This window comes from Lissotriton vulgaris, chromosome 9, assembly GCF_964263255.1.
Source record: "Lissotriton vulgaris chromosome 9, aLisVul1.2, whole genome shotgun sequence".
NCBI classification, from domain to species: Eukaryota; Metazoa; Chordata; class Amphibia; order Caudata; family Salamandridae; genus Lissotriton; species Lissotriton vulgaris.
Genome location: NC_141697.1, coordinates 534071142 through 534097899, shown reverse-complemented (window position 1 = coordinate 534097899; position 26758 = coordinate 534071142). Strand labels below are relative to the sequence as shown.

The window sequence follows — 26758 nt, the reverse complement described above, 5'->3', positions numbered from 1 at the left end:
ACACCCTCCGCTTTTTAAATCTTGTTTACATACCCAGGTCTAGTTTTTTTTTTTTCCATTTCATGCTTAATGGCAGCGGGGATACTTCCTAAGTGTGTTTGCCAGATCTGGCCCCGCGGTACAGCAGCAATAAACAGCACTCAATAAATAACACTATAAAACGCACAATAAAAAACCCTACAGTAACCATGTCAACAAAGCCAACTTACATAGTAGCAGATTGCACAGCAAACAGCGGCGTCTGGAATTTCAGCAGTAAAATGAACATCTCATTGGATTCAGTCAATTAGACAGAGTTCTATTCTCATAAGAGTCACTCACCAGGAATTACTTAGAGGAAACAAACATTTTCTCACACAAATTATGAGGACAGAGCGGTTAGCTGGTATTTCCCCATGCACAGGAGTATGAGGTTTGACTTCTGAGGTATTTTTCTTGGAAGTTAATCAATGTATTCATCAATCTATTGATTCATCAAATATATGTTTTACTAACCCATCCTACTCCAGGTATACATTTTCCATTCCCAACATTGCAGCCTGTAATTTTCAGGCTTAGGTAAAATTATTTAATTCAATGGCTAAACAGGAGAATTCTGACCCAAATTCTCATTTCTGTCGCTATCGTATTTCATCCAGGTATACCCAAAACGGCTGCAAAATAGATCAGTTTCTTCTGACCACTCACCGAGTTATGAGAAAAACAAATCTAAGCATTAAAGAAAAGACACAACTATAGAGTGAAAAATGTCTTTATATTATACCCAGAAAGAAACCAGACATACCCTATTAAACAGCTAAAGTATCTTGCACGTAAAGCCTGTGAGAACAAGAATAGCCGTGAACATGCACTTTAATTAATGGGTTATGAAGATTCACAAAAATAACAATTTGTATTTAAGTTATTCCAAATTTCACTTCAAAAAAGTATTTTTTATCGGTCTTATTTTTATTTACTTTGATAAGGGAACTTTGCTTAGGTGGGGATCCATTTTTTAAACTGCTTTCAAAGCTCACAACAGGAAGTGAGAAATGAAATGTAATGCAGCTAGTAGAAAAGGTAAAAACTGAAAGTTTTTCTACTCCACAATGGACATTCAGCCTCGGTTTCAGAGATTTCTCCCCAGCTGCCCCTGGCATAGACTAAGGAACCTGGTTAGCCAGCACCCTTCCCTAACCCTGCAGACTTTCCAACCTGGTGTTGTCCTGAACCAGCAGGCTCCTAACACACTCACCAAAACATAGGCCTTAGAATTCTGTTCAGCTTGCACCATAAACCTCTATGCCTTGTGAAGCTGCAGGATAGCTCAGTGAGTTAAATGCTTGCGACTGACTTGCTGCGTCATGCAGCTCTTTTCTTTGTATTTTCGCTAGGACAACACACCCTTCTATCCTTTCAAAATATATACATTTAGAGCCAATATTTCGAGATTATCAACCCCCTCTTTTATAACAGTTAGAAACGAAATAATTGCGATATGTAGTATATAAAACTAGTATACATGTGAAAATGCAGCTCCAAATGTACCGTATATTGTAACTTGCAAGTTACTGACGAGTTCCCTGACTGCACAGAGGCACAAGGATGCAGACCATTTTGATTCCAAGGTCACACAAATCTTTTATAGCTTGCAACATCCATCTATATTTGTATTTAGGGATGTGTTATCGCACATAATAAAGTGGGTGTTCCCACTCATTCACAGAGCCCTATAGAGGTCTATAAGCATGTATACGGATCTCATTCAGTCTGGTGGTTTCTTCATGACTTTATGTGACTTGCAGTTTTGTTTTTATGGTAACAAAAGGAGGACCACAAGATCAAGAATGCAAAGAAAAACAAGGTGTTAATGCATTGCTCACGCCTGACCTGGATCAATTTTTTTCTGCTCTCAGGTCTTTCCAAATTGACCAGGACCAGAGAGAATGCAGTGAGAGCCCTTCACATCCTACTTGCGACTTTGAACAGTTCTGTAGAGTTGCCGCACTGCTGGCCTCCATATTGGGTGGGATGTTCCATTGCACATTTCAAGTGGGTGCAGCCTGACTGGTGGTTGTAACATCAGCTCTGCAGTCCATCGCTCTAGTATGCGGCAGGACACTTGTTCTTACGAGGACATAAGACTGGTGTTCGGGAGAGCGGGGAAATCATGCCCAGAAAACACACTGGTTCTTGGATGCTGAAGAACATTTTAGTGTGCAGAGGGCAGGTGGGTTGCGCCTTGCGTGGTTCTCCGATAGGAGATGCGAGCGAGAGGGCCCCTTGGTGCTGGAGTAAGTAAATATTGCCTTGCCGGTGGTTATGATCAGTGATAAAAATTTGTAAATATTAAAAGTGTAAATATTGAATTTATAAATGTGAATTTTATAAATGCATTTTGTCATGTTTATGAATGTTTGATGGTTATTAAACATGCCCGTTTTACCCACACTCTTGGATTGGCAAGTTTGGATTGTGGGATTGCATGAGGTTGGGGCGTGGGACATCCTAGGGGGTCCGGGCTCTATGATCAGTTCTGTGGAGTTGCCGCACTGCTGGCCTCCATATTTGGTGGGATTTTCCATTGCACATCTCAAGTGGGTGCAGCCGGACTGGAGGTTGTAACATCAGCTCTGCAGTCCATCGCTCTAGTAAGCGGCAGGACACTTGTTCTTGCGTGGGCATGAGACTGGTGTTCGGGAGAGCGTGGGAATCATGCCCAGAAAAGACACTGGTTCTTGGATGGTGAAGAACAGTTTAGTGCACAGAGGGCAGGTTGGCAGGTATCACTGCCATGACTCCCTCCATCCTCCGTCAGTAAAGTCAAGCGATGGAGGCTTGATTTAAAGGTTTGGGAAGAGTAGGTGTGACATCACAGCTCGTTTGTAATGGTATTACAAGCAAATAGTGATGGTATTTTCGTATTACAGGGGACCAGAATGTGCCTGTAATATTCATTAGCAACTCCAGAAATGTATGCAGTAATTAATATTTTCCACTTATTAAGTAGGATCAAGTACCTTCTACCGTACAAGATAAAGGCATTGCAAGCCGCCAAGCACTCACTTTATAAGGCCAGGGAATCCAGGGATGTTTCAGACAATCCTTGTAGATACAAAAACTTGTACATCAGATTAATATAACCAGCTGTAGCTCAGAAGGTCTGGTATGTTATTTCTGATACTACACTGTCAGACCATCCCCATTTACCAAATCCCCTTTTAAACCATCTGTCTCTTGTTCCTTCTTAGGGAACGGATACTACCTGTGCAGGTGTGCTAATTAAATATGAAATGCACTAAGTGATAACAAAACGTTCAATTACACAGCTTGTAACTGATTAGAAGATATATGTTAAACAGTTGAATATGTCACTTTCAAAAGCTGCATTTCAGAACGTAGTAGGTAAGTTGCTACTCTCTTGGAATGAACTCCACCAGTTGAAGAAAGTAACATACTGATATGGACGACTTCTCATAACAGGGGCGGCTCTAGGCTCATGGCGGCCCTGGACAGGGAGCGTAGGTAGGGGGCCCCGGAAGAGGGGGTCCGGGCGGGGCGGAGCCCCCCGGAGCTCAGGAAGGTCGTCAGGCTGTTTAGAAGTGGAGCAGAGCCAGAGGCCGCCAAATCCCTGCCACTGGGGCCACCACGCAAATATGTATCCATCCTCAGAGGATTATTATATTAAGCATATATATTGGCGTGGCGGCCCTTGGGGTTTGGCGGCCCTGTGCAGGCGCACAGCTTGCACATGCCTAAGGCCGGCCCTGCTCATAAGATAAAGGCAGTAATTTTTAAAATAGAAGTAGTTCTGAAGAAAGCGCTAGAACGTTTGTTGTAATTCTGCTTAGTAACCGTCCTTGTACACTGATTACATACAGTTCACCATTTCATTTCATTATTACTCTTGGTAGTAATGGCCCAACAACACTGTATTAAGAAAACTGGAAACGGGTCAACGTTCATTGCAGCTTCCCATGCACCCACATGGACGTACGTCGTAATCCCGCACCCCCACGGAGTTGATTGCTAGGTAATTCTTCTTGGACGTAAGAGAACTGCATGAGTACCCGCACTAGGCGTAGAATACACCGGTCCAGCTGAAAAGTACACTTTCTGATAGAAAAAACACAAGAATGCGAGATTAAACTAAACATTCATTATACGGACTAATGAAATAATGGGTCCAAAAAAAACACAACATTTTCGATCAATAAAACGAAACTCCAGCCCGACGAGGCAACCGAAGTGCTCGTGAAAGTGAATATGTGAACAAGAAATAAAGTACTTTGGATAAAAATAAAAAATCTGTAAACCCCATTTTTTTAACTTCGCTTTCTCCTCCCATATTAGCTCTCAGTCACTTTCTTTTCTCCATCAGTGTTATCCTCTCGCTTTGTCTTCCCTTATTAGTTTTCTCCCTTTACATTTTCCTCTCGCTCAACCATCCCCAAATAGCTTTCTCTTCTCAGACCCTCTTCTCCCTTATTCTCATCTTCCGCCCTCACTTACCCTTATTAGCCTTTCCCCCCTTTCTTTGCCTAATTGCCCTCTCTTTCCGCCACTCTTTCTCCCCAGTTCATCCACGTGATTACTTTTCTGGACTTTCTCTTCTCACTTCCTCCTTACTGGCTTTCTCCAACATCTCTCTCTCTCCACCACGTTCCCCTCTTCTCTTCCTCAATAATGCCCTGGCCTCACTTTCTTTTCTCCTTACGTCATCCTCCTCTGGCTCGTGCTACCCTCCACCCATCACTTGCTCCCTCACAGTGTCAGTCAGTCAGTCAGTAAGAAAACTTTATTTGGTTAATTACAACCTTAAAAGTATACCCTATACATAAAATTACTGTTAAAACTTGAACAAGATCATATTAAAAACTCTGAACACTTTAGAAACAACTTGACTTTACACAAAAATTTCCCCATAGCACAAGCAATATCTAGATACCTCATTTCAGCTATAAAGCTAGCAGCTTGCATCCTATTTCTGATCCTGTATTTTTTAAAAATCGGACATAAAATTTCTTTTCGTAAATCTAAAAACATCATACAATCTAGTAAAATGTGTACAATATCGCAGTGGGTACCAAACCCGCAAGTACAGGTTCCATTGTTATTCAACATAAAATTTTTGGCTTCCTTGTTCCCATAGCAGGGGTTTAACCCCATTCGCACTTTTAGGACCTCACGTCTTAGGCGGTAGCTGGGCAATCTGTCTAAATAGGGGTACTGTTGGTTAAGTTCCCAGGCCAGGGTCATATATGACACCGAAACTTTCTGCGAGAGATACTCTCTATCATATGTGCGGGACGTCTCGGCTCCCAGTGACCTCAGTTCCTTCCTAGCTATATGTGGATGACTCAGTTCCGGGCATAGTTTTAAACCCAACACACCATAGGCTTCACTTAGTGCGGCTCTTGTTTCTTTCGCCCAGGTCAGTTCACTAGCGACAATTTCACTTTTCTCCCTCACAGTGGCGCAGTGATTCTTCGATGGGCCATAACGCAAGCAAAGAAAAGAGTCCCCCTCCCCTGATTGGGTTGTAAAAGACGACCGTAAATAGCGTGCAGTGCGTCCTTCACGCCCGCGGCCCTGGTGCCACCGCCCAAACACTTACTTGTCCATTTACATTTTCCCTCTCCCTTCAGTGTCCACCCCGTCATCTTCACAACCTCAGCAGCTTCTCTTCCTTATATTTGCTAAATGCTCACCTTCTCTTCTACCCTATTTATGTGCCTTCACCCACTTTTTCCTATCTTTCCCATGGTATGTATCCTTTCCTTCACCTCCACATATTTACTTTTCTCCTACCACTCCCCTCACGTTAGTGCGCTCTTTCTCCACCCACACCCCCCGCCCATAATGCTCTCCCCTCACCTACCGTAATTAGCCTCTCTCAGGCTTTCCCGCGCTTTCTTTCCCTTTCCCTTTTCAGTGAAATGCTCGCGCCACTTCCGCGTGCACTCCTCCCTCGCCACAGAGCCGGCGGCGATGCTATTAATATGATGAATGGTGTAATTTGCGCTGGTGGCCTCGTTCCCCGGGGCCCGCCTCCCCACTGTAAAACGAAAGCCCACCACACAGTGGCGAGATTACGGACCATAACGCCCGACTCGAGGAACTGTATTACCATCTCTGAGCGAGTCAGCGATTTCAGCACAACGCGGGCCCCGATTTATAAATATTTCTGCCGACGGAATGAGATGGCTGGCAGAGGGATGCGGTCAGTTAAGTACTGGGTTAGTGAGGTTTTATTACATAAAAGCCATCATTGAGATTCATCCGTTTAAATAAAAAAAAAAGAGAGACAGCCCTACATTCAGTCCAGTCAACCGTTTTAAAACGGGGAGGATTTTATATTCAAATAATCTATTCTATCTAGTTATGTTTTTATAGCGCTTTGTGCCACACTTCCCCATTTCTGAGTGGAATAAATAAGAGGCTACAGGCCTCTCCATCTTCAACGAGAGACTGGTCCAATTTAATGGTAGTCAGTTACCGACCTCGGAGGGATTAATCGAGCTTCGAGGACTAGAACAAGTAACTTGCCACCCACCACATGTGTCAGCAACGAGTGTCTGACAGTGAGCCATCCTGCCGTGGAATGCAGGGCTTGCATTCATGGAGCACTGTGCTGGGCAGGGTAGCAACTGCCCTACTGCGCATGCTCTGTCCCTCCCGCTCCGACCCCGCCACTACTTCTTCCACAAAGCCCAGCATTACATTCCACTGTCTAGCTAGAAGGCTCAAGGAACAGCTTGGAGTCAAAAGGTTACAATCATTTTTATTATTTAAAGATTTTTCTTTACAGCCTAGCACGTGAGCCTATATTCCACAGTCCCGATATTAAAAATTGATGACTTAATTTCGGGAAACTGCCCTGCGATCAATACTTAGAAGCGGGTGTTACAATCCCCTCCAATGACGACAACTGCGTTTGCTAACCTTATATTAAAGGGAATTTAAAAAGTTCTGCCCGGTAGCGGTATGTGGCAGCCCAGTTATTTTTTGCATGTTCCGGCCCAGAGGCCTATATACTTCAGACCTGGCAACTAAAATGGTGCCACTGCGTGTTTCGCAATGTCCACACTCTTCGCAGTAGCATCTGCACAAAATTACAAAAAGTGAGCGTCCTAGGAGCTCAGCGGCATTCTAATCCGATTCTTTTCTCCAGGGCACTTTGATATTATAGAAGGGACTGCAGATGTTGCTGCGGCCTATTCCATAATACATATGGCGGACATTGACCACTTTTGCATAGGTGCACTTAGAATTTGACATCCTCGTGTTTACATTGTAGCGTCGCCCATGCAAACGAGGGAACATTTTGCAGTTGCACCAGTGCTGTATTACAGATGCAGGAGCAGAAGCAAAGAAGCGGACGGGCACTAGCACAAACCGGGGCAGTGAACCCAATATGTAATTCAAGTCCCGAGAAAGAGATGAGCCCAACTTTTGTACGCCACACCGGGAAATTCCACCACAGATTCATCTGTTCCTTTGAGGAGATTGTGTAATAGACTAGTTAGCTGCTCTGTATCTCCATCATAGGTAATGGAATTTCTTTCCCAAGCAAGATACCCACCTGGGAAAGATGGACTACACATAGATTAGCTGCAATTCCAACTGTACAGGAGTGTTTCACTCACCACCAACCAGCAACGATGCACACATGATGCTTGAGTTTGGCTAAATGAAGCATACTTTGAGCTTGCCTCCACTGGTTCAGATCTGCAGATAATGGCTCTCAGAGAAAGAGTTTATGGAGAATTGTCTATGGGTGAGGTGAGAAAGACTAGAAAATCAGTAGGCTTCATCCCTTGGGCGTCTGCCATGGACATACATGGTCATTGGTAGGTTTGGTTGGTTTAGGGGCCATAGGTGCAACTTACACCTCGGTTGAGGAGGTGGCGAACAAGCAATTAGCTGTGTTTTTAATGGGCTACTGGCTACGCTGAGTTAAATCCGAACCGATTCTTTCTGCTTCTTACCCCGGTGTCCAAAGTGAAGAATACCTGGTTGTGGAACACTCTTAAATTATTCCCAAGTTATTCTGGGGCTCAGTTTTGCTGGGTCCCACTGTAGAATGTAGACAAAGCTGGCCTTCCTGTCGCAATAACGTCACCCTCCCCTTTATTCCTGAGCCACGGTATTCGGATTTGTGATGATGCATTATTATTTTAATTGAATCACGCCTTGATGGGACAATGTGCTGCAGTGAAATTTATGGGACTTGCTTGCAGGAAGCTTTTTGAAGCTAATTAATGTTTTATTATGGTGTTTTATGACATAAATTATATGAATTTTCATTGATTTGAACATAATCATGTTTTTTATTACCTAGTAAGTACATTTGACTTCACTTGATCCTGCACGGGGTTGGTGTGCAGCTCATGTGTGGAGGCTTTGCACAGTTGAGACTCATCACCGGTTTAGAATCCACCCCATGACATTGGAGGTGGCATCAGAAGCCATTGTGTTTTTGGAGAGTGTAGAAGTGGCTGCCAAGGCAGTGCGGGACACAACGTCACATCCTCTTTCCACAGCCCTGTCAAACCCAAACTTCATTCATTGATGTTCATGCAGTGACAGGGTACACGTTATGTCCCTCTATGACCCCTCCATCTCTCCAACACCTTTTCAAGGGTGGCAGGTTTGATACTATAATCTACAGGCATTGAAGACAACTGGCATCTCCGATAAACCTTGTGGTGCCACCATGTGGCAAATGGGCACCATCACCACAACAACGAGCAATAAAACACTAGTGACATGAAACCACTACCACAAGCCATATGCCCATCTATGGTGGAGGGTTTCACAACCCAATCCCAATAGTGAACCCCATAGGGCTGGCCTCCTTGTGCACATATACAATGTGAAGTGACCAACGTGATATCTAACAGATGTTCTCCAGATGCATGGGCTTGAAGAGGTGTTCTGAAAGCGCTTTCTGGATGCAGGTACCAGGACTTTTTTTCGTTTCTTTTTGGCATTGTATCCCTTGAGGGTGAGGATAGCGTCAAAGGAGAAACCTAGTAACTTGTCATTCTGTGAAAGTTGGGGTTCGATCCAGCCAAGGTTCATGTCACTGGGCCAGGTTTGCACTGTTTGTTTGTTGTTCTTGGCAAATAACAGAAGTTCAATCTTTCTTGGCTGGGTGGACTTTCAGGGGGATGCTCAACATCCAGGTCTGGGTGATGTGCAGACAGTGTAGGAGTCGTTTGATGTCTCAAGCAGGGGAGTAGAGTTGTGCACCATCAACATATTGGTGGATCTTGATGCTGTTATCTGTGACCAGAACACCAAGCAGCTCCATGTAGAGGTTGAAGATGACAGGGGATGCTATGGGACAGGCGGCAGGGATCTTTCTTTTTTGACTTGGAGGTGGCCATGTGACCAAACTTGTGTCGGTTGTAAAGGTAGGGGGAGAGTAAATCAAGGACATTGCTTTGGATAAAACTGAAAAACCATAAGAGTATGCCTTTGGAGGGTATGTCTAGCGTACTCAGTTCTATTGGTTCTGGCCACACCAGACGTACATAGTTAGGTAGTGTGTGAAAATATTAACAAAACCAGAGTCTAAAATATAGACTATCAAAATGTCAACATTACAGAAATATAATCTGAGAAAAATTTCGACCTGCATTCAACCCCACTATCAACCACCTGCTAGAAACTGGAGTTAGAATATGAAATTAGACCCATTCTTAAAAAACAAGTTGAATTTTTAGACCATATTTTTGCAGTCTAGATTATGCACTGTTTGTTTTTACACAAAATCAATAGTTTGCTCTCCTAGATTGCAGTATTACTACTCCAAATTCAGTAACAGGCCACATAGCTTGTCCAAGATGGCAGTACAGCCCCTAGCCTACAAATTCAGTAATAGGCCCATTGTCACCCTTTCAAGAACTAAAAATACCCACAAGGTCAAATTACTCCAAGGCACCTGGCCAAAAATACTTTCATCCATAATTGCATACCGCCACATTTTGAAAACCACCTGGAAAACTACATCACACAGCAATAAATCGTTCTCCGGGCCTTCCCAACGGGGGCCCCAGGTTACCAAGGATACTAGAAGCCTCGTGCAGCAGGAAGCACATGCACTGCGGCAACTATCACTTCCTTTGTTGTTCTGTTTACCACGGAGCAGGCAGCGAATGGTTCCCCGAGGTCGTTATAGTCATACAAACACTGCTTTACATATATACACAGAGCATGGTGAAGGCAGTTTACCTATTTAATACATGATACTGGAGTATACCAGGGCATACGTCTGGCAGCAAGAAGTTATATGGATTGATTGCAGAACAGCATCCAGCTAATGGACTCGGAGGAGAGCACAGCAATTAGAGTCTAGATACTGAGCAGTTAGGTTAAGCCATTAGGAAGGTCCGGATAGTGGGTATCTCCAGAACAGGAGGCATTGTAGATATTAAAAAACATCAGGATGGAATACCCAGAGACAAAGGGTTCAGAGCTTAATTTGCGCAGGTGTTCGGCACGAGCACTTGTTTTATGGAGACTTGGACGCATTTTTCATTATCAGTTTTTGACTCGGAGCAAAACAGGAAAAAAAATGAGAAAGGAGATTAAGAAAGGAGAACAGCAAAAAAGAGAGAGCTCGGGAATGAAAAATAACCCGTGCGCCTGAGATAAAGTGGCAAGAGGTGTAGGGCGGTGGAAGAAAGAGGCATGGGGTGGAATAAAGACCAGTGAGCATTTGCCAACTCCGGCGTTGGGCTCCCTTGAAAAGCCCTGGCCCGATACATTTCTTTCTTTCTTTTGTTTTTTCTTAATACATTAAGCAGCATAAGGGAGAACCCAGAGTCTGAGAATGAACCCGGAGAATGTTTATTATTGGTAACCTGCATTTGTACAGCACTGCAACCCCGTTCGGGTTGTGACTTTCCAAAAGTCTCCATTTTACATTAATTTGTTTCATGAGGCAATGGTCCTTGAAGCCTGGAGACGGGGGCTCGGGGATCTGGAACGAGCCGCCACCTTGATGTCCAGATAGTGGGAAGAGCCAGTGTGCAGTATTTAATGCAGCAGTAATACTGTCTTGTGTGTAAGAACTCGGTTTAATTACTAGGTCATTAAAATGTTAAAAGGACAGGAGTGATGTGGTCAAATTGACAACTGCCAGAGACAATAAAAGCCCTGTGATTCATTTTGACACTTGGAAAAGATGCAATTTTTTTCTAAAACCTTGGATTCTACTTAATACAAGAGAGTTTTGGCAGTGGCTTGGCTTGCAGGCTTAAAAACTGTCCAAATCCTGAGCTAAGTAGCTACCGTACCATCAGTTACCGATAATCGAGGTGTCTCTCCAGCTCGGACTTGAGGGTCATGGCATGAAGATTGAGAATGAGTGGTGCTAGAAGCTTGCATCTACCCCTGGTGACCTCTCATGTCATTGCACTGTATCCGAAAAATTGATCCATTCATTAAAAACCCATGACAAAAAAGCAAACACCCAGGCAAAACAACTGAGAAGACACAGAATAAGGATAACCCAACTAGGACCTACAAAAACAATGTAGCAGTTCTGGTAACTTGATGGGAAAACCGTCTATTTCAGGGTGGCATACCATGAAGGTTCAATGGACTCAGGATGGTAAGCATAATACATTTACTTCTCACAGTTCCACATAGGTTAGACGCCTTGTCAGACACAATAATAGCCTGCCTGCTTAGGGTAGTGGGACTCGTGGAAGGCAGACAGCACAGCAGCGCAAGAAGACATGGGTCCCGAAGACGACTATGTGTGTGATTAGAGACTCACATATCGGATTGCATATAATATAATAAACCAGAGTAGGCATTAATCACAGCCATATCTCAAATGCTTAACTAGTGTAGAGTAAATATTTCATAGTGATAACATGATGATGATTTGTAGGGTAACGGTTCGTAACCACCCAATTCACATGCACACTGCATGAGGTGTCACCAATGGGTAATAAACTAGCCCATCCTTACGTTGAATTAAAAACGTACATTTTTCCTTCAGCTCCACTGCTAAAAGCAGTGGGGCGACGCTCCTCCACCTCAGCGGAAGATCCACCACTGCCCAGTTACAAGATGGCCATGGTCAACCAGGACGGAACCTGGACCCTTAGGGCTGACTCATCTCTCCCCATATTGCAGGCCACAGGTGAAGTCCTGAGCCCACATTCGGGGCAAAATCGAACATTTAAATCTATATCAGACATGGTATGCCGATGGTGTTGCCAAACCCAGCTCATTCCGCACACTCCTTGAAAACAAAAAAAAATGCGACCAACTGAATCTAGACAAAGGAGCTAAAACAAGGCTGAAGAATATGGCTAATCCTGGCCAGTGAGGGGCAGAAAGGCTGGGCGACCCAGGAGGCTGGATAGCTGCAGGTCAGATGAAAGAGAATGAGCTTACGTCTCTGCAGGGTAATATACCCCTTGACCAAATCTGCCCCATTCCACAATGCACCAGCCCGGCAGCCCTACTTCTGATGAAAACCCCTCCTCCTGGAACCAAACAAAGACCATTGCAATAGCAGCACCATAGCACTACCATCGCCCTGCCCCGTGCCAAGGGGAGCCCTTCTCCAGTTTACCTCGATCTGCCCTAACCGACATCTGAGAAGCACACACATACCGCGGATCATTTACTACGTCACAGGTCTGTAGTAGGCAGAGGGAAAGACAAAGTACAACAAAAAATGGGCACCTTATTGTGTGAAAATATTGCACATTACTCTATAAATGTTGCATCCTACGTTACTAATGTTTAGAAAATTCAATAGCTGAATCACTTTTCTGTCTACCTTGTTTGCTTTCCACAACCAAAAATAGCTTTTCATATTTGTCCTTCAAAAGTATACTGAGTAGTGAGTGGCAAGACAGAAATGCTCGGATTAAAAGTAAATCATAAGAAACTAGATTCTCACAAAAGAACAGGAGTTCAAGAGTGCAGTGGTTTTAGCATATCAACGTAGCAGGTTGTTTGAAACATGGGGATATTTGTTCACAGGAGACTTTCAAAGAAAGCGGGTTCTGGGAAAACTGTGTATGTGCTGCAAAAACTACAAAAAGGTATTCAAACTGTGGGCAACCTGAGAGAGAGAGCAGCCCAGAATCCTCGTCAACTCGAGCTTGGGAACTCAGCAAATATCACAGGACGCCAATATGGAGTAAACATCTGCTGGAAACCCATCTGCCAGCTCTTTCAAATGTCTGCCTCCAAAATGGAAACATCCATTTGCAATGCAAGAGGACTCGCATTTACACGAGACCTATTACATTGCAAACGGAAGTGCGGGTGGGTGAGAAGGCACAAACTACGGGAGGGGGGAGAGAAGGCCCGGACAGCGGGAAAAGAGTGCTCATACAACACTCAAAGTAAAGGGGCCAGTAGCCATGGAAGGATACAAATGACGACATAGCCGTTATAAGGAGGGGCTAACAGCCAACAAACCAATCTGAAGGCAGCATTTTGAAAGGACAAAGACAATTAAAAAGTGGGCGGGGGAGTGGGCATGGCTTCTCCCTCCTACTCTACTACCACAGATCAATCCCAGAGCAGCGCTTGCGCGCTGGCTCAGGACTTGGCCTAAAAATAAGTACATATAATTATATGTCAATTTATATGGCACAAAAGAGCATGTGGCACAAACACTGAGTGGAGGCCTTCTGTCGCATCTGAGGTCGGGATTACATTAAGGCCTTTGTAGGCAGCTGCCTCCTAGCGCCTCTACAAATGGTCACAAGAGGGTGCTAGCCTGCAACAAAAGACCTACAAAAAGGATCCTGTCAAATGACTCTGAAAATCCTTGCACCGGAGTGAACTCCAGTTTGAATGACGTACCACTCGCTTTTGCATCTTTTCCACCCACATAGCTTACAAGGTCCTTTTCAATTTAGTCAATCAGGTGGCGTGCCTGAAAAGAACCGCCATCCTCACATATCTCGGTTAGCTTACGAGTGTTCAATCAAGATCTCAGGCTCATAGCGTCAAATAAATATTTTCCTCTACAGTTAAATAATGTGTACACTTCTCCATGGTATCACATCGTAAAACATTTCTCGCCTGAGGGCATGTATGTTCTAACTGTGGTACTGGGGTCTCTCCTGCTGCTGTGGGTTGGCATCCTTTGGGTAGGCTACGTGTTTGACAGCTTGGATGAATGAATCGGTTGTGTTACTACATCTGACACTTCAGCCATAATTTCAACATAATTTCACAATATATTATCAATAAAGAAGCTCTTAGGCGTGGCTCTGGGCAAACAGGCAGGGCGCTCTTTGGTCCATTTCTTGTATCCGAAAGGTCAGCATACTGCAACCGCATTCATTTGGAGGGGCCTATGTATATGAACAGGAAAGAGCTCGAGATATTATTCCCAAGGGGTCACCATGGCAGCCAAAAGACTGCATGAGTTCTAAACTCTCTCTCTCTCCCTCTCAAGAAACCTATAAACTGCAGTTATGGAAAAAATGTAAACAACAGAAACAACTTCTGTGTTTACTTTGCCAGCAATAGTCTACACAGCCCATAATATGTCAACTTTTGAAAATACACACATACATATACACACACACATTTATAAACACACAGACAGACATACACACACACGTGCGCCATGGCAGTGAAAATAAATATGGCAAATAAGTTATATAGATCAATCATACAAATAAACACACATTACCACAGCCAATTAGCAAAAATTACTTTATTACCACAGTGCAGCAAATGTGTGGTGAGGAAAACACGTCTTGCTACCTCAGAGATAATATGTAACAATAAATTTAGCATAGAAACAACTCTCCTAATAATCAGTTCTCTCTTGAGGGATTTTACTGTGCAGAAACATATTTAACCCATTGCACTCTGGTTTTGGTTAAACACATTTGTTAGAAAACCGAATAAATGCAACATCATAAACCAAGTATGCAGATGAGCAGAGTATAATAGCAGATTACACTATATGCAACTGAGTATATGCTATACATTTAGCCTGGAGCTGCAGTCTTAAACATTAATGGAACAGTGGTAATAAATGTGCAGTGAGGTGTACAAATCTGGCTGGAAGGGTCGTCGACCAAAGATGCCATTCATAGAACAGGAGGGCCCCTGTCTTTTGGAGTCACTCTCACCCATCTAATGATGAGGTCACAAGACTGCGAGAGTGTACCCTACTCAGATAAAACCAGTGAAAGCATATTTATTTCTTCCCAGTCTGGGACTGGTGCAAGAGTAGTAACCGTCGGAGTTCGAATTTGCTCTACATTCCACGTAGAGTGCACTGTGAGCAGCTGTAAGATTTATTACCCAGTGGAAAGGAAAATGCTTTTAACTTGTAGCTAAAAAAAAAAAATACAATTTTGTATTAAGAGCAGAGTGATTTAACAAGAAGCACAAAGGACATTTTCCTATAAGTCATTTAAAATCTATCAAATGAACATTTATTCTGTTGCCAAACAGTCTAGCCTGGAAATATTACTGCACATTAGTATACCCCGTGGGTGCGATTCTGGTCAGAAGCAGCCCTCTTCCATTGTGTTACACTTACATGCAGGATGTTTTCGGGCACCGCCTCTTCCGCTCGAGTCACGGCGGCTGCTGACTCATCCCGGTAGTCCATGTCCAAACAAAGGCCGCAGAGACGATGCTAAACCAAGCTCTCTCGGCCAGTGGCATGGAATGCGTCATGTGTCAGTGACAGCAGCAGCGCTGACAGGGATGCTGCGTGCAGCCACTGAAAACCAGGGCAGGGTACCGGGGCCCAGGATCAGGCGGTGCCCGGAAGACTGGTCTGAAGGGTCAGTGTATGGGAATTATTTTTTAGGGCTTTTGTTTTATGGCCTGCTGGGTCCAGGAGCAGCTCTAGGCTCATGGCCGCCCTGGGCAGGGAGCATAGGTAGGGTGCCCCGGAAGAAGGGGGTCCGGGCGGGGCGGAGCCCAGGAAGGTACCAGCGGGTGTTTGGAAGTGGAACAGAGCCGGTGGCCGCCAAATCGCTGCCAGGGGCTGCCACGCAAATATGTATCCATCCTCTTAGGATTATTATATTGATTATTATATTGAGGATATATATTGGCTTGGCGGCTCTGTGCAGGTGCACGGCTTGCACATGCCTAAGGCCGCCCCTGCTGGGTCTGTGTTAACCGTTAATTTCCCTATTAAAACAAACATTGCCTGTAGCAATCACATATGCATGCCGGCTTCCATACCTTGCAAAACACATATACAGCAAGTCTTTACAAGTTAAAAACTGCTACAATTTTAAAATAATGGGCCACTTATTTAACTATCTAATTTGCAAATATAGGCCACTTATGTTTTGGTGTACAGGCCGATATCCTGTCGCAGTCTGAATCTGCCAGAGCCACCATGAGATGCCTCTGCACCAGCAAAACGGCAATAAGAGAGTTCGAACATGCTCTAGATACCACAATATGGCGCCTGTAAACACCAGGAGACTGTTGAGCTAGTAGCAGGATGGCATGTTATTGTATTAGGGAACCTACCAATATCAGGCCACGGACACTGTGCGTAAAATACGGAGACTGTCGAACCAGAACACCACATTTAACCTGCCTAATCAGTAAGCATCAATGTTATGTTAAAAAAAATTGCAGAACGCAACGTATATCCAAGGGTGTCTTGGCGCTGGTCTGAGTGATGAGCAGATGTGAGAAAGGAGGAATTACTGCTTAAAGAGCCAGGTTTTTAGGATCTTTCATTCTTTAGTACAATGAAGTAAGTTTATAAGGAAAAGAGGTAGTAAAAATACAATACTCTGATGAGCAATAAATAAATAAATAAACGAAAAAGAAAGAATAAGAGGGAGTCAGTTAGCATAGAATCTCATGGAAACATGACTAGGTTGGAATGACAAGGCGGAAAATAACAAAATAATTTATAAAATTGTGCATCTCACCTAAATTGTATAACAATTATAGAATAGTAACACAAGAAAAATGAAATATTGAGATATTATTGTCAATAAAATATGGAATATCATGGAGGTCGAGCAACTTCTTGTTGAATAGGAGTTGGGGAGAAAGAGCATTTAGCACTAGAGTCAATAAACATTGTAACAGGTAACCATAGATTCAAACGTTTTACGGCTAAATGAATGGGACGAACAAATGCAGTATCTAATCTGTGATTGTGGCATACTGCATACCACCATGCTTGAAATAATAAGTTTGTAGAATCTTTCCAATTTGTAGTCATATGTTGAAAAGCAACTGCCAATAATGGATCAACAATCCTAATGTTGGAGATGAAATCGTCCCAAATGGGTGAAAGACTGCCCAAAAATAAATGTGTAACAGAAAAAGGGAAGTTGGAGTTGAAAATTGAGTTAATTTGAGCCCACACCATTTTCCAGAATGCATGTACACGTGGGCACGTAAAAAGTAGATGTTTCTAATCAGCAAGTGGGGAAGAGCAGGACCAACAGGCATCAGGTATTTTATTATGCCTTTTATGTAGTACGGCTGGGTACACCAAAAGCCTGTTGTAAGTAAAAAATAATGTTTGTGTAGTGTTAGCTGCCCTAGAGGTTCTCCTAATCTTGGACCATATTTTATTCCATAAAGAAGGTGACCAACCCACTTCAAGATCATCTTCCCAAGAGAGTTCAACCTTAGTCTTCTCTCTCTCTGAATGTGAGAAGCGGATAAGAGTTTAATAGAGGAAGTCCTAGGGCAGAAAAGTTGGAAAGCAAGTAGAATGTTAACCGGGAAAGGTTCGGGATGAGATCAAACTTGGGTATATGCACTGGAAAGGGCTTGTTTAATCAAATTGTACTTGGAATGGAAGGAAGGGGGTAGGTCAAAAAGTTGACTACCCTCAGGAAAAGACTGGATCTCATTTTGAGAGAAAAGCTGGTGTGTCCATATTAAGCCCTTAAGTCTCCAGGATTTCCAATTGAAGGGTTTTCCACAAATCAAATTGGATTTATTGTGCCATAATGTGGAGTTAAAGAAAGAGTCTGGACCAGTAGGGGGAGTGAGTGGAGTAGGTTCCAGGTGTTTTAATGTGTGCTTGAGAACCGGGGTAAAAATAGATTGTGGTCTACGGGTGAAAGACAGAATTTCTTTAAACGAGAAAGGAGAAAGTAAAGAGCGCTCAAGATCAACCCATAGAGGGCAATCCAAAGGGGAGTCAGATAGCCACCTCGAAGTCTGGCGAAGTAGGAAAGATTTTTGGTAAGAGGGAAAGTCAGGATAATTAACTCCACCCTCTACTTTTGGTTTTATTAATCTCAGTAGAGACATGCAAGGTTTTCTGTTATTCCATAAAAAGGAAGATAGTATGGAGTTGATTTTTTTGTTAAAAAAATGTAAGGGAATGGGAACTGGAATATTGGAGATCGTATATAAAACTAAAGGGGCAAGCATTGTTTTAATAAAAGTGTCCAGACGACCCCACCATGAGAGATATAAGGGATGCCATTTGGTTGTTAGAGTAGGGATTTTATGTATACATTTCTGTATACAAAGAGATATAGTTGTAGGAATCAAAAGGGTAAAATAAAGACCTAAGTATTTAATATGATGTGAATTCCAAGAAAAATTTGAAGATTTAAAATCGTCTTTAAATATATATTTAGTTAAAGGAAGTTTTTCACATTTATTCCTATAAAGCTTGTAACCAGAAACAGAGGCAAAGAGGTCCACTTCTTGTAAGCATGCAGGTACAGAGAGGATTGAGTGTTGGAGAGAAATAATAAGATATCATCAGCATATTCTGCTAATTTAACTTGTATGTCTTTATTAATTGATGTCATTATTTTGATGAATTTTGGACAAAAAAGGTTCCAAAGCCAAATTAAAAAGGAACAGGGATAAAGGGCAGCTGTTCCAGACACCTCTTTTCAGATCGAAATAGGTAGATGAGGTACCATTAACAAAAATGGCTGCTCGTAGATTAGAGTATAAAATGGAAATCAGGGAAATATTTGGGCCAAGACCAAACCATTTGCGTGTTTGAAAAAGGTAAGACCAATTGACTCAATCAAAGGCTTTCTCCGCGTCTAGGGCCACAGCTGCTAAAGAATGTGGGAAATAGGTGGCTTTATGATAAAATATCGAAAAATAAACTAGTATTATCAGAGATGAGACGGCCCGTAACAAAACCAGATTGTTCTGCACACAATAGTTGAGGGAGGAAAGACTTAAGATGAATAGCCAAGGTTTTAGCAAAGATTTTATAATCAATGTTAACAAGTGAAATGGGCCTGTAATTCTTTTTTAAATTCTTTTTTTAAGTCTTTCCCTTCCTTGGGTATTAAACAAATTAGAGCTTCTAAAAAGGACCCAGAAGATTCTCCTGAATGTGTAAAAAGATGTAAAAGAGTAAGTGACTTGGGAAGAAGAATTGGAGCGAAGTGTGTAAAAAACTCAACAGTTAAACCATCCGGGTCCAGGGCTGTGTCAGTTTTGAGTATTTGCAAGGCATTAAGAAGTTCATTTTGTATTATATTAAATTCTAAGGGGGTGAAATCAGGGTGGGAGTGAGAGGGTTTGTGAATGCCTGAGAGGAATTGCGATATATTGGAGTCTGAAGGTGTAACTTCAGGTGTGTAAAGTGTTTCATAGAAAAGAAGACATTTATTTATTATCTCTGGGTCTTTAGTTTGCAATGTATTATGTTCATCCATAATGGATTCAATATTAAACTTATTGTGTCTAATTTTCAAGTAGTTCACCAAAAGCTTGCCAGACTTATTCTGACCCCCATAACACTTTGCACTATACTTCAACAGGTAAAGTGAAGCATTATAAGTAGATTTCTTATTAAATTGAAAATGTGCCTTGATGAGTTGTGAGAGACAAGATTTGGATTTCGTAGAGTAATAGGAGTGTTCCAATCTCTTAATCTCAGACAGAAGTTCATTAGTTATTTTGCGTGCGTTTTTACGCTTTTTGGAGACTAAACCAATGATGAAATCTCTTAAGGAGCTTTCGAAACTTTTGAAGAGAGGAGGCCGATCTAATGTGTATAGGTAGGAGATTCCACAGTTTGGCAGCTCCAGCCAGAAAACTGTTTCCACCCCATTAAAATTGTTTGTATCTGAAGGTGTTTATTTTGAAGGTTCCCACTAATCTAAGATTTCTATTGGGAGATAACTTACTGAAGTAGAGCCTGAAAACACAGTCCTCTCAGTTTTCACAGGCCCATGATCAAGTAGCTCAGCCAGGTTTATTCTGTACATTCTGAGAGTAGTAGTCCAAGGTTCTAAAACGGTATAAACATGATTACAGATCACAGAAAGCACTCGGAAAACGTGTGCAGAATACGCTACAGAGCATGGACCTGAGAAAGCCAAGTGCTCTGTGGAATCCAACCTGCTGATCCACAAATTGCAATCAGTAAAGAGTGTTAGGCCTATAGTCTGCAACGAAAAAAGAACATGGTCAAAATACATATCTAAATTCATCTAGTGACCCACTGTCATGGATAACACCTCCAGCCTGTCTGGCTTTTATGTGTATATTATCACAAGGACAACCCCTTCTCTGCCCACGTGTACTAGGGTCAATACTATTTACATGCAAACAGCGCCCCCGTGGGACTCTTTTCAGAACAATCAGCAACCCTCAGCCCACCATTTGGGGAAGCCACCATTAAAATGTATTTATTCTTAAACACCAAGTTTTATCTACACACTTTGGTAGTCTTTCATACAAAAGCAAGTGTAATAAATACATTTAATGGTGGCTTCCCCAAACGGTGGGTAGAGGGTTGCTGATTTTTCTAAAAAGAGTCCCACAGTGGACGCTGTTTTCATGTAAATGTTCTGGCTTTTGGACATCAGCACTTAACAGCCTGGAATTTCTAAGCTTGCCTTCAATCGTAAAAGTAAAGCCATAAGACCCATAATGAAAAGCGGCAATGACTAAAAAGTTAGACGTGGTAGTCAATGACCCACAGGTCATGGGACCACTGGGCTAATCCTTAAGCAACAGAAGGATACAAAATTACAATTACTTGGGGGGGGTGAAAAGTGACAAATGTAATTCACCCCTTTGTTCCAAATTTAATAGGCCAGTTATATTAATTTATCTATTATATGTATAATAATAATTTGTTTTTATTTTACAGACTCTGCACTTTGTCAAAACTTCTAAGTGTGTGTGTGTGTGTGTGTAGTTCTTTTATATACATTTGTTTTCTTGCTTACAATTAGGGCTTCCAGCTTTGCGTTCTTACAGACTTTTACAGATAAATACTGACAGAAAACGATCTATTTTATTATCTACATTTATTTTTCAATATGGATAAAAATGGAAATTCTAAATGCTGATAGTCATGCCTTCCAGGCCAATAGCCGTGCAGATTGATAGGCAAAAAAGTAAAAAAAAGACTCCAAGAACCTTTTAGTCGATAACTTTCCAATGAACTTAGCTTGTTTTTCACACAGAAAATATTTTTGTCACTAAATACTCTAGGTTTCTGGAGCTCTATAATAACAGAACACATTTTTTCAGCCACTGTTGGCCCACTTCAACACCAATCTCTGTCTTTTTTACTCCCAGAATCAGCTTTAAAATGGTGAACGTCGTTGTACTGGCATTCTACTATTTAGGGCATCTATTCGCCGTTCACAACCTGAACGTTCCTTAACCTGAGTGGCCCCTTTGCTGACAGATCTCAGAGGCATCGGAACTCCAAAAGTAGTGGCATGAGAAATTCTAGTAATTTGCTTTTGAGTAATTAGCAAACTTTGTGGAAAATTATCAAAATTACATTTAGCTACGTGATCTGCAAATCCGTTACTGTGCGCATGTCACAAATTGAGGCAATAATGCATTTTGCAATATAAAAAGCACGAAAAATACAACAGATTAAGCAACTACTACTTGTGTTCTGGCTATTCGCATTCATCCTGCCAGCTCGCTGTGAAATTTTGCCATAAATGCCACATAATTACACAATGCGGCAAAATGGCGTAAATTCAGGAATTTTGTACAAGCATAACCCACAATAACCAAAATAATGTGACTAACACTGACATCATTTACATTTCGCCCGGGTCTACTCATAACAAGTTTTTTTCCAACACAAGAAAATACTGCAAACCACAGTTCTAGGGTACCGTGGCACCAGTGGCGGCTCCTTCGCTAAGACAGAGGAGCGTCGCCCTGTTGCCAGGAAGCGGCAAAAGAAAGGAAAAAAAATAAAATAAATAATGGTTTTAATGGTATTATCATTTTACTTTGTCAAATGAACTTGTCACGTTATTCACATTAAAGTAGTGCCCTTGTGTACTCGGATAATCGGATTCTGCCGGTGCGGGGATCCTATATTCAGCCAGTTCCCTCATCTTCTTTTCAAATGTACAAGAGCCAGCAGCAGAGTCTGTGATGATGTGTTGGCTCACACAGTTGCACCTTGTATGCATGGAGTAGAACTTTCCCCTTTCTCACTCACAATTCACAAGAGCCTTCGAGTCACTCATGCAGAGGATTGTTGCTTAAAAGCCCGGGAATGGAATCACACACCCTTGACATGGGGCCTCTTGGCAGCTACGCGACTCCCCAGGCACAGGAAGGCACCGACCCACTCATGTGGAGGGTGAAAGCCGCCTCAAGAGGGGAAAGTGCCAGCCACTGGGACCTCAGAGCAGGCTCGGTGCCAAGGTTTGCCTGAGGTTAATGGGTTCCCATCGCCTTTCTTGCACGGTGCAAAAAACACTTACCCATTAGTAAGAGACATGCCAGAGCCGCACACCACCCAAAGCCGTGCCAGCCCGTCTAGCCTTTGACAGTGAGAACGCCGGGACCCTTTAATCCAGTGTACTGCAAGATCACGCAATCGAATGTTGGGGTTTGTACAACGGCCAAGCAATGGCAGAAAGCATGCAATACGTTCAGTGGCGTAACAAAACTTGAGGGACCCCCCCCTGCAAGGTACAAGGAGGGGCCACCACTCTGGATTTAATCAGGAGCTCTCGTGCCAGAGTACTGTGCTGAGGGGGCCCTCTGCAGCTCCAGGGGCCCCCGCACCTCAGGGGCTGCGGGGGCCTGTCTGACGCTACTGTATCCGTTGGCTCAGTGGCGTCTTAACGCATGGGCACGCTGGGCAGTTACCTGGGGGCCCGTGATCATAGGGACCCAATGCAGACCAGAATTTAACACTAATTTTCAATTAAACATTTTTATTCCTGTGAGTGGGTGTATAGGCAGGGCCCAGTGGCGTAATGAAACTTGAGGGGGCCCCCCTGAAAGGTACATGTAGGGGACTCCATCGGACTCAATCAGGAGCTCTCCAGCCATATTATTGTTCTGGGGGGCTCCCTGGAGCTCAGGGCCCCCAGCACTGCAGGGGCTGTGGGGGCCTGTGTTAAGTCACTGGCAGGGCCCAGTGCACTGCTAAGTACGGCCTATAATGCTGTTAAGACGGCCCGCGTTGACTCTCTAAACCAAAATGTATAGTCAATAATCATCTCCCTCCCCGGAGAAGCCATCAGTAACGTAAAACAAAAGATCAGGAGTGCTGGCTGCTATAGAAGCAGAGGGCACAAACATTTCCATTTTTCACATAAAAGGCCAACAAGATCAGAAACTGAATTTAGGTCATTCTATTACAGAATAACAACACAGCAAAGCTAATCGGTTTAAAGTTTGATTTGCGTACTATTGGCCTTGACAGTGCTTGTATGTGTAGTGGGGGGCAGGTGCAGGCAAAAGCATCTGAAAAACGAATGCTAAAGAAACATTCATTGGCAAAGCCAATAGGCCTCGCCTTTGGGACCTATTGGCTTTGTTAATGGCTTTTAGCTATGATGTACAACATCCCCAATGTTAGCCAGTATGGCTAAACAGTGAACAAAAACAGAGACGCTGTGAGGTGTCCAACCACGCCATTCTGTAGATACATGCAACACGCATGTGTGCACCTAGTAAAGGACCCATGCACTTTCCTTCTTTTAATTTACCAATCCAGGTTGGACAGGAAGAAAAAAATGTTGCAAAAGTAGTGTGAAAGCCTTTTTGTCTAGAGGGAAGCAACATGGAGGTGGGAAAATAAGCATATGGGGTACGAAGCCATGCAGGGCCAGAATCAACGCAGAGGGGGGTAGAAGCAACATGGAGGGTGCACCTAGGGAAAGCAATAGGTAGGGTGTGGAGAAGCAACATGGGCCGGAGAGGATTATAGAGCACGGGGAAGAGAAGCACACAGGCTAGAGAAAGAAAGATGCAGTTGTACAGCGGAAGCACACAGGCTAGAAAGCAAAGAGATGGGAGAAGCACACAAGGGCAAGCAAAACAGAGGCGGTGGGGAAGAAACATGCAGGCGCGAGAGAGCAACACATAGCGTGGCAGAAGGGGAAGGAGCAGTGCATGAGGAAGACAGCTGGAAAACACAGGCACTCTTGTGGAGGGCTTAACCTACAAGAAAAATACAGGACTTCAAAAGTGAGCAGTGGAAGGACACAGGTAATGCACCCAGGTTTCAGAGGGTGGAACAAAGACAAGAAGAGGAAGTAAAGCCCACACAAGCTAACAAATAAGAACCTAACAAATAAGAGTAACAATAAAGCCAAATATTGGTATGCAATGGGTGAGCTGTAAGAACACTAAGCTGACAATAAGCCTGTTCGCCACAGACACCATGTGCAGTCTCGTAGGGGGGACCTAAATAGTTTGCTTTCTTCTTCGAGCAAACATTTTTCCCTCCTGCGTGCTACTGGCCGCTAGCAGACTAATACAATCCCACATGGGGTTCAATGGGGGTGAAGTTCATACCAAACAGGCAATAAAAAATATTTGACTCCAAAGTACTCTTCTGGGTTATCAAAAATATACCTGATTATGTCACAAGCCAATGACTGGATGTTCCATGGCAGATGAGGCTGGCCCACAGCCCTTTCAATAAGTCAGTAGGCATAGCATAGAATATGTTTCCCATGAATGCTGCAAGTGTCAGACACAAACATAACAAGCATTTGCAATGCAATAGGTCTTGCATTTGCGAGAGTTTAAGCTATTGGCATCAGAAATAACAATACCTTTTATTTATCTGTTTTGATAATTAACACATAAATAAAAGGCAGTGTCATTTATAATGCCAATAGCTCAAACTATTATAAATGCGAGACCTCGTCCGCCATTGTGTCTTGCTGCTTGGAAAGTGAAAGCGTGCATGGTATGCTGAAAGTTGCAGGAAAGTATATTATGCCTGCAGTAGTAGAAACGCATTAACGAAAATAGTGCTATCAGACATACCGTGTAACAACTGAAGTAAAAGGGCCAGTCCTCATGGGCGTTTACAAATGAAGACAAGGCGGTACTAAGGAGGGAATAACAAGCCTATTAACAAATCAGAAGTCAGCATTTACAAAGGACAATGACACAAGCCAATGAAAAATATGGGCAGAGAGTGAGCAGAGCTTCAAGTCCATACTCGACTCGAATACAGCAGGCCTCGCAGAGCAGCACATGCGCTGCCCAGGCTCGACCTAAAAATGTATAGATTTTACAGTTATTGAATTGTCTGCAAGCATTAGGTTTTACAGACTTATCTATTTACACGCCTATTTATAAAAAGCTGCAATTTGTGAAGAAAGTACATGTTCCTAAAAAAAATAAACATATTTCTTAGAGAGCGCCAGGTTTTAATACCTTTGAGTTGATTAAGATGTTCTTGTGCAGTTTCAAGTGTAGTTGGGAAGGTGCTCCACAGGTTTCGCCCTAGGATTCATTATTCCACCAAGATTACAATACTTACACTTTAGAATCCTTAGAAAAATGTTTGAAGTGTGAATGCAGGACTGATCCTGAGGGTGTGTGCCAGTCATTTGTGATGTGAGAATGGAGGGCTAGCTTAATATTCATACAAGAGTGCTGATGATGCTGATGGCATTTGTAGAATTGGGTGCCCCTCTTAGTGTAAGGGCCAGTGCCTGTGGATGGGCAATAAATGCAGAATCCTAAGGGCTGAATTTAATTTTTAACTGTCCTTTGCCTAGATATCATTCACCAGAGGGTCTCACTATACTACTCCAACAGCTATCTCTCTGTACCTGGGACAGTGTTTAATAGCACACCCAATGCAGGAGTTACCCATACTTCCCAGTTGGGGGAACCTTTCCAAGCCACAATCTACAACACTTCATCTTACCATCACTAGTAGGTTCCTGTTTCCATTCATTCGATCATTAAATGCCTCCACCAGCAGTTCTGTGCCAGGTGAGAATAAGGCAACCTCGGGCAGTGGAAATTTAAAGTCAAAACACCGGGCATGTTAACCAGCCAGTTGACTGATTTAGCATCAAACTCCCTTGTTTAATGAAAGTATACCTCTTAGGTTTGCTCTGCAAGTAGGCGACCACACCCTCAACCTTCAGTAGAGCTTCTCTACGTAAGCGTTTGCGCACTCACTCAGTTCTGAGGGCTCGCTCAGCACACCAAGCGGTAGCCCTCATAGAACGTGCTGCGTAATAAGGAGCAGTCCATCGGGTCATTGACCTATTGAAGACATCCCCCTCTTGATATCAACCATTGCTGACTCATAATCTCCTGATCTAATCAAGCTAAACCAGCAGGGGACATCTGAAAATGCTATGTGTTTCTTCACAAGGCAGCACCATCTTGAGCAAGTGTCACCAAAGGTCTCAGACTTTTGGAGGACGCAGATGGAAGGTTGGTGGAAGAACATGGTCACGTTCTTTCAGGACAATGAGGCGCGGAGGGGGCCACGGCGAATGAGAACTGAAAGGAGAAGAAAGCTTAAAACAGCTCCCGTCTCATTCTTTGGGAGAAACTTCTGCCT

General features: G+C 43.1%; 1 protein-coding gene across 1 annotated transcript in view; it reads right to left on the bottom strand.

The window, feature by feature from the left end:
• Positions 1 to 26758, bottom strand: part of NUMBL (NUMB like endocytic adaptor protein) — a 138031-nt gene that overhangs the window by 45868 nt on the left and 65405 nt on the right. The window lies entirely within an intron of this gene.